Raw genomic sequence first — 10,102 nt, 5'->3', positions numbered from 1 at the left:
CACTTACGTCCAAAATTCTAACACCAGGTTGGTGACCATCCCACTTGGAACACAAAAGCAATCCCACATTAACCACTGAGTGCTACAGTTGAAGTGTAGACGTCCACCTTCATACAAGGGTAGAGTACTTGTTTTAAGTGAATGGTGTGCTAATATCCTCCTCATCATCAACATTTGGGATATGTCCATCTCAAAATGTTGGAAGAACATTTGAGAAGAATCTACTTGCTAGAATCCTCTACTTTTATTCTTTTTCTTTTTTTCTCCTTTTTTCATGTTATCCTGGGACAAGAAATGAAAACAGCAAAACATATACATTTATGAGTCTCAAAAATAAATACTAAATGCAATTAAAAATGTTCCAGATTATCATTCTCATGGTACTCCAGGCAACATCTTCTAACTACAAAGGTTCTTTGTGTTTTTCTTTTTCTTTTTCAGTTTTTTGGTTTTTCTTTCAGGCACATTAATAAACTTTTGGCCAGGTGGGAGGAACTCATGAAATAAATCCTTAATTCTTATGTGCAATAGATGGAAGAAATTTTTGTTCCTATATGTCTGTCTGCAAAAGACAAAAGTGACCTTCAAGATACATTCCAGATCTGTTTGATGAACCTGTGAGTTTTGATTAATGAAAATGGGTGGAAATCCCTGTCCCAAGTATCCAAGTAACCTCAGTGGAAGTTAACAATTTATAGTTGTATCAATACAAGGACAATTGACAGGGCTGTGAGGTACCACTTCCCTCAAGGGAAGAATAGTGAAAACCGTTAACAGAACCCAAAGCTTTGTGATATCAACAGTGTTTAAAACAAATCCATGCTTACTGATGTGCAGAAAACACTAACATTTTTGGATGACAAAAACTGTTGAAAAATATAAAACTGAGCTTTACCTCTTTATATTTCTTTTCATGGCAATGCCTCAATTAATGCATGATCTGGCACTTGCTCATTTGTCCTCAGATAAATGTGTTTCTCTAGCATTTTCCCTTGTGTGTCCTCATTATCTTCAATAAGGAGTAACACCTAGGATATTTTGATAAATTTTGTTTACAGACAAATACAAGCAAAGCAGCAAACTGAGTGAAGCGGTCATTGCCTTTAACAGTCTGTAAACAGTAAGGCTTGCTGTTAACAGTCATATCAATAAAAGCAAATTTATTTTATAATCCAAACATGTCAGGATTTGACCAAAACTCCAAATAGGACACCCAATGTAGGAATGCAAAGGTCAATGTCGGTTACAGATCAGAGTAGAGAAGTTTAAGAAACATTTTAAACAGATTTGCAAAAACAGGAGAACCACTTAATGAAGCGAATGCTCCAGTAAATAAAAACCTTAACTGTATATATGTTTGAAATTGAGAATAAAAACCAGTGGAAAAAGAAAGCTGGAGAGGATAGGGAGATAACTGATTATTAAGATAATAACAAGGCCTTAAATGGGGCAAGGAATCAAAGACCCAGTCACAGGCATTCTCCCACTTCTCTAGGATCTTGGTTTCACTCTTGCCTTCCCAGGCCATCCCCCTCGGGTGGAGGAAGTCAGGGTGGTTAGTTACAAAGGTGACAGTCTCTAAACTAGTATTTGTCTCTGAGCTCTCATACAATAGCCCACCAGAAACTCTAAAGATCCCTATGACCTAGAGATAGATATAAATCCTTTTATTAGAAAATATTTATCTATGTGAGAACAAAACTAATAATTGAACTTTTTTAAAAAAATTTTATTTATTTATTTGACAGAGAGATCACAAGTAGGCAGAGAGGGAGGTCGGGGGTGGGGGGGAGGAAGCAGGCCCCCTGCTGAGCAGAGAGCCAGATTCGAGGCTTGATTCCAGGACCCTGAGATCATGACCTGAGCCAGAGGCTTAACCCACTGAGCCACCCAGGCGCCCCTAATTGTGCTTTTTTAATTGCCAGATAATGTAAAATTCAACATGTGCTTTTTTTTCTTTCTTTTTTTTTTTTTGGTAGACTGTGGAAGTTATGCTGTGTGTGCAACCATGTGAAATATTAACTGCTCCTTTAGCTAGTCATCTCCTGGCTTGGGCATGACTTTTATTTTAAATGCTAATTTTCAGAATCTTTTTGGAGGGTGTTGTGTTTGTTATTTCATCACATGGTCCTGTGAAATTTGTACAGTGTCTATAAAACTGTGAACTGTGCATATGTTTTTTAAGGATCACATATAATTAAGATTAAATATTCACATTATTATAAGCCTGTTCTTGCAGACATAAAGCAAAGCATATTCCCAGTGGATAATACTTCAGGAAATATTTGCATCCTTAACTTCTGTAGCATTAATTCTGTCTCACTGAGTTAAAGCTAAAATTGCTTTAGTGACCAACTCTGAATGCAAAAAGTAAATAAATAAATCCAAAACATGACCTAAAAGATAACAAACTGTGCAAAAGAAATAGGTATACAACATAAATTATTGATTGCACTTTCATATTTTAACTAGCTGTTTTGCCAATAGCAAGTATAATATACGCATATCTATATGCATGTATATTGCCACTGTTTAAACACAGGTGTTAGGGCAACTTAAATACTTTATGAACTGAAAATGATAAAATCTTTATCCCAGAAAAACAGGAAAACAAAAACAAGGAAACATTTTCTCTTTCCTAATGGTGTAATTCTGTATTATCTTGGTGACTCTGCATGTTTTCCTTGATGTTTTGTAATCGCTGGAGACAACGGTAAACATGAACTCAGTCTGTGATTTACGTATTGCCAGAAGAGGCCACTGGGTATATGTGATCAGTTGCTTGGCTATGAAAGCACTTGAAAAAGAGGCACTCACTGATCTAACAGAACAAACGAAAATCTAAATCTACAGACGAGATTCCTTACAGAGATCAATTCAACAAAACACATTCTTTCTGGACATCTTCTAGGACAACGCACAGTTCTAGGTCCTTTTGAAGAGGAAGCTCAAATGGAATCCTGGCCCTCAAGGAGCTTAGAGTATAAATGCACTTGGGAAAGGAGATGCCTATGTTTCTAGTACAATTGTTTTGCCTCAGACAATTTTATATAGGAGTGCTTTAGGCTTTATGTAAACCTCATAAATACAATGCCTTTTCTTTTAAAAATGGTGAAAACCAAAGATATTTATAGGGAAGAAACTGCATTTATATTTAAATATAATTGAAATTAGCTGGAAGTGAAGTCACATAAAATGCCATTAATACGAAATTATACTATTCGAGCCTCATATAAAGAGATATGCCCACATTTTAAGTGCAATTCAGGAGGGAAATGGCACTGTTACTTTTAACAAGAACTTTCTTTTTCTTCAGTTAAAAAATGTTTTTAGTGATTTTTGAATATTTCTTTTAAATATAAAGTTAACAAAATATGTATCAATCTAAATATTTTCTGAGGTGCTTAAATTTTTTAAATTATGGTGGTTTAATCTGAGAAATACAATTAAATACACCCATCTTCATTATATTTCAATTTTCTTAAAGGAGCAACTACACCATATTCATCTTTATGTCCTCCATGTCTAGTAAAAAGACATGCACACAATAGGAAAGCAACAAAAGCTGCTAAACATTAGAGCTGTTTCTAATATAACCTATTTGGTTATCTGCAGGAATAATTTTCATATTCTGTGTTCCTTCTATCCACCATCCCTACCAGCAATCCTTCTCAGATGTTGCTATTAATATGCAGAAGGATAAAGGAGCAGCAGGGTAAACTTTGGAAACATGAACAAAAAAATGTCTGGGGCAGGTTTTACAAAGGATCAACAATGATGGCAAGCTTCTGGCAGCCACTGTGATATCATGTGGGTGGGAAGTATTCATCACCGTTTCTAACTACTCTCATTTCGATGTTACTCAATGAACTGCTCAAATTTAAATCATCATATATAAACTAAAGTTACAAACAACTCATCCAGCACAGCCAATGCATGGGATAATATGTAATAAATTTTTAATAAATATTTTTAATGAATAAGTAGGCAAGTAAATGAGAGGGGAAATTTAAAAAATAAAATAAGGCACAAATTGAGTATGGAGTGGGGAAGGGAAAGAAGTCATGTAGTAGAGGACCAGAGGTGAGAGACAGGGCCATCAAAATTCCATATGGCTACAACTGTGTCAGTCATACTGGACCAGGTGACTTTGTTCAGGGCACTGCCTATAAAAGAGTAGGAAGTACCCCTGTGCCTTTACATGCATGCAGCACTTCTCCAGGAAAGAACCAGTCATCTTTTATTTACATAGCCTTAGGTGTTTACCTCAAGCATTAACTTCTGGAAATTTCCTGTGTTGACCCTGTTCTTTGTCTTGCTTTAACTCTATCATAGCATTTATCACACAGTATTATAATTATTTACTTATCTCTTCTTCCAGTCATTGAACATCCTCAGTCTTTTTTGTATCTTTATTTACTTTTCAATGCTATATTTGAGTATCCTCTATAACATTTCCACTAGGCACTGGGAATAGAAGAGTGAATAAAGAATTTATAGTCCAATACAGTAATATACTGTAATGTAAATCTTTGTCTCCTACATTAACTTTTTCATCTCATTAAAATATTCTTAAAAATTGATTTTCCAACTTTTGTAGCAACATGGACAGGACTGGAAGAGATTATGCTGAGTGAAATAAGTCAAACAAAGAGAGTCAAGTATCATATGGTTTCACTTATTTGTGGAGCATAACAAATAATATAGAGGACAAGGGTAGGTTTAGAGGAGAAGGGAGTTGAGGGAAATTGGAAGGGGAGGTGAACCATGAGAGACTATGGACTCTGAAAAACAACCTGAGGGTTTTGAAGGGGCGGGGGGTGGGAAGTTGGGGGAACCAGGTGGTGGGTATTAGGGAGGGCACAGATTGCATGGAGCACTGGGTGTGGTGAATAAACAATGAATACTGTTACGCTGAAAATAAATTAAAAATTTAATTAAAAAATTGCTTTTCCAAGTATTAGTAACCATTTTAAAGATTTTATTTATTTACTTGTCAGAGAGAGAGCGAGCACACAAGCAGGCAGAGTGACAGGGAGAGGCGGAGAGAGAAACAGGCTTCCTATCGAGCAAGGAGACTGATGCAGGACTCGATCCCAGGACCCTGGGATCATGACCTGAGCCAAAGGCAGTGGGTTATCCAATTGAGCTACCCAGGCGTCCCTAGTAACCATTTTATATAGACATTATTAGGGGCACCTGGGTGGCTCAGCGGGTTAAGCCTCTGCCTTCGGCTCAGGTCGTGATCCCGGGGTCCTGGGATCGAGCCCCGCATCGGGCTCTCTGCTCAGCAGGGAGCCTGCTGCCTGCCTCTCTGCTTACTCGTGATCTCTGTCTCTCAAATAAATAAATAAGATCTTTTTAAAAAATGCCTATTTATATAGACATTATTAAAGTATAGTCATGTGATAGAAATTAGGAATGGTTAGTAATTCCTAAAATGTACTATCTACACATGGAATATTTGGAGAAATTTTGGTATTCGTTTCTTCTAATGAAAGAAATAAAGACTAGTTATCTCATTATACATTAAATGTGAGGTACATTAAATGCAAAATCTGAATTGTAATTTCTCATATCTCCTAACATTACATAGGAGCTCAAGTCAAGTTTGCTGAAAGAATTAACCAAGCAAATGAAATTAATAATCTGAAGAAATTTCATGTAATATCTGTATACAACTACCTTATAAAATCCAAAGGTCATTTTTAATCACCATTTTTAGTGAAATCCTACTTTTTGAGAAAATTAGTTAACATAAGCTTCTAATTAAAAAATAAAGCAAAAACTTTTCTTTTTTTCAAGAAATATATGTGATTTAGTGTTTTGCTTCTGTGATACAAAAAGAGAATTTTTATACTTGAAGGATAGCTAGGAAAATATTTTAAAAATCCCGATAAAAGTCTAATAGCAAAAACACATCCTATTTTCGGAATTGTAAAGTCCTCTCAGTATACATGCGTAATCTTGCAGCCAGTCTAAGCAATTCCTTACAACATGTATTTCCAGTTCTCCAAATGTATTTTCCACATGCTTTATCTCACATGATGGGTTTTCTGCCTTCAAATTAAGCAACATGTAATAATGGTTCATTAAACAGGTTTTAGAATCCAACACGTGAGTTTGAACCCCATTTCCTCACTGACTAGGTCAGGTACTTGGGTACCTCACTTGACTTCAGAGTCCAGACTTTCTTGTCTGTTGTTTTTGAGGAGAATGCAACAGCGAACCAAGCATTGTGCTCAGTCTCTAACAGACGAAGGGCTGCATAAATGATACATATTGTTACTATGTGTTTGCTCAACTGAGAGTATCTCCACTGAGGGATGTCAATTTTTGAAAAATATTATAGGATAGTTCACACTACATGGCTTCTAAAATCTCCCAGCTGATTGAATAATATTAAAAATTCATTTCTCATTAATAATTTCAGTCTCAAAATGTAAGTTTTTTTTTTTACTTTGCCCCTCACTTAAAGAAGTAGCATTCAAACTTAACATATAAGGAACTTTGAGGAGGCATAAGCAGAACTTTACCCCCATGTCTGAAAAAATAACCTTCTTATTAAGACACTTGTACTTTTCGCCTGATTTCATTTATATTTAATAATCTTAAATAATACAAGAAAATTAACTACAGAAAGAATAGTGAAACTCTGAGCAGTGGGCTGGGTAGATGAGCAGGCATAAGCTTGCAGTGCATGGAAAGAGAAAAACCAATTCCTTAACTTCCGAAATAAAGCCAAATTGTAAATACTGAGAAGTTACATTTTGGAGTACTCTGCAGGAAGCCCTGCTTCCTACCACCACAGCAACATGAGCAGCTAGGGTCTGTTCTCATGTGACTTTGTCTCTCTGCCCCAACACTGTCGGGCTGACTTCTCCTTGAAACACTCTTTTCCTTGAATAACCTGATTCTCATTAAATTCCATTCTCATTCTTTCAGTCTTTGTCTTGACATGTATTTTCTGATTCATTTTTGGTTTCTACTTTATTCCCGCCCTATGTAGGTCTATTTTCAGCCTCTTCTGTCCCCCTATATTTTCCCCATTATGGTTACTTTTACACTTAGAAATTCCATTTCTTTCAGAAAAATTCTCAGCCACTCCATCACTTCTATTTGTTTCCAGTTAGGTATTAGGTGACACCTGGATTCAAGGATTGCTATGAAATGTCCTAGCTAAAAGGCTGGGAACCCAGGGAAGATGTGGGAGAAATTTTTTTTTTATTTCTTTATTTTTATTTTTTTTAAGAGGAGCCAATGCAATAGCTAGTTTCTACTGGAAAGAAGAAACTTTACAGTACATTTTAAGTAAGTTAGTGCAGGGCTTAGCGGCCCAACTAGTGGGACCATTTGGTGGAATACCATCTTGTAATGGGTTCCATAGTCAAGGCATCTCTGGGAGTCACTTCTGTGCAGACTGTGGTCCATCTCATAGATGCAGTCTACTATTTGCTTGTTGGTGATGGAGGGACCGAATTAGGGTCTTTCTTGGTGTCTGAAGCTTCCTTCAGGGCTAGCATACTGAAAGGGTTCAATTCATTCCATGCCACCATCATGATTTCCTCCAGCCCAGTGGTCTGCTGGTCACCAGCAGGAACCCCAACTCCAGATGCCATCAAGCATACTGCAGCAAGCCAACTGGGACTAGGGTCCCTGAGGCCTGATCACCCAGCATTCCAGCTCAGCAAAGAAATTCTGAATGGTTTTGTTTTTAGAAGAAGACAGAGTGAATGCAGTCTGCAGATAATTAGCTCTCCTTAACACAGCAGGAAAGAATATAAGATCCAAGTCCATTGGCTCAGCATCAGGGCAACCATGTAAAGTCCTACTCTGGACAAGTACCAAAGTCTCTATGAACAGGGCTTTTTGTCTTTGTTCTAGGCCTCACAAGTCATCTTGGTTATCAGCACCCCATCTGCTGAGGCTGAAGCCCTACTAGACCCCCTCTTTTCTTCCAGACTGGATTAGTATGCAGGCCCCTTGCTTTTAGCCTCTTGTTCCCTCCCAACCTACGTGAAGCTCATCTCTTATTTTGCTAATATGTCTATAACATCAAATGCCTACCTGCTGGGGTCTTTTTTTAATGCACTTATAAAGTGCATTCAGTTTTCTTTTTAAATTTGTTTTATTTTGCATTCTTTTTTTGTGTACAGTTCTATAAGCTAAAGAACAAGTCCCCAGGAATTATTTCATGCTGCTCCTCATGCTGTTCCTTACCTTAACCCCTGGCAAAGCTGATCTGTTCTCTGTCCCTATAGCTCTGCCTTTTCTAGATTTTCATACAAATGGGAATCCTATGGTATGTAACCTTTTGAGTCTGGCTCCTTTCACTTAGCGTAATGCATTTGAGAGTCATCCATGTTGCTGCATGTCTCAATAATTGGTCTCCATTTATTGCTAAATGCATCTCATTGTATGATTGTACCAGAGACTGTTTATCTGTTTACCACAAAATGACATTTGGGATTCCAGTTTCTGATGATTACAAATAAAGGTGCTATAAACATTCATGTATACCTTTTGGTGGTAACACACATTTTTATCTCACTGGGGTAAAGACCTAGCAGTGGGATTTCTGGGTGTATAGTGAGTGAATATTCAACTTTCTAGTAGACAGCTAAACTGCTTTCCAAAGCAATGGCATCACTTTGCATTTCATGCATTTTGCAATAATATATAAGAGTTACAGTTGTTCCACATTCTCACCAGTGTTTTGGTATTGTCAGATTTTGTTTTGTTTTGTTTTTAGTCAGTCTAATAGATGTGGCTGGAGTATCTTTAGGCCTCTTCTTATCCTCTCTCAAATGTCTTTACTCTCCTATGAGCTTATCTAGCAACTATGCAGCCATATCTCAGGTTCTGGAACTTCATATCTATTTAAGTCATTAAGTCAACAAATATTTATTGAGGGACAACTATGTTTCAGGTACTGTTCTTGATGTTATGATTCAGTGATGAACCTGACAGATTTAAGTGCTCTGACCTTATATATCAAAATTATATCCACAAACAGAAGCATAATGAAATGAACAGAAGGACAGATATATAAATTAAAAACTGAATTATTCTAGAATTTGCACCAGCCAACATAGTAGTCATTAGTCACAGTGGCTATTGGTACATGAGATGCGACCAATACTAACTGAATGAGCCATAAACAAAAAATACTCACCAAATTCTAAAGAGTTAAAGTGTTGGGATGCCTGGGTGGCTCAGTGGGTTAAAGCCTCTGCCTTCGGCTCGGGTCATGATCGCAGGGTCCTGGGATTGAGCCCCGCATCTGGCTCTCTGCTAGGCAGGGGGCCTGCTTCTTCCTCTCTGTCTGCCTCTCTGTCTACTTATGATCTCTGTCTGTCAAATAAATAAATAAAATCTTAAAAAAAATGTCTTTCACCGATTCAGGAATATTCTAGATGCTTGTTATAGGATCAACACAACTGAGATGTTGATTTAGGGTTAGAAAGGACAGACCTGATGTTACCCTACGGAGGTAGGCTTCAGTGTCCCCAGAGCCCACCCATGCTGCTTAGAGACTTCCTAAGATTCTGTTAACTACACTCTTTTGTGTCTCCAAATACTCCAAATTGGTACAACTACAAAAAGCAGAAGAATATGGGTAGAAATGTAGTCACAATGAATAAACTTTATACACAGTATTTCTAATCTCTACCACCACCTTGGAAGAAAGGTTTTATTTGAACATTAAAACCAGGGTCCATGCCTACAAAGGTGGTCTGCTGAGTGAGAGGGTGCTTCACAAGGTGCTATATATGTTTTGTGAGAGTCATATGCTCAGATCTCTGATTTCATTAGCACATTAAAAATCATTTGGTCTCTCAAGAATGGACTCACATAAATGATGCTCACTGAGGCTCGTTTTATCTGAATGTCAAATTGTTCTGGTCAACAGAGAACTGCGTTCTCTTCATGGAGGCAACCTAAGCATAAAGTCATCTTATCAGATTGACTTGACATTCCTTCAAGATCAATGTCATTTCTAGGATAATCACATTGTCAAGAATGTAATTCTATTTCACCTCTTGAAAATCCCATCTAATCCTTCAAAACAAAATTCAGATGCCTCTCTTGAAGCTCATTA

Source organism: Martes martes, assembly GCF_963455335.1.
Source record: "Martes martes genome assembly, chromosome: 2".
In the NCBI taxonomy this organism is placed as follows: domain Eukaryota; kingdom Metazoa; phylum Chordata; class Mammalia; order Carnivora; family Mustelidae; genus Martes; species Martes martes.
The sequence above is the reverse complement of the archived record's forward strand: the minus strand, read 5'-3'. Positions refer to the sequence as shown.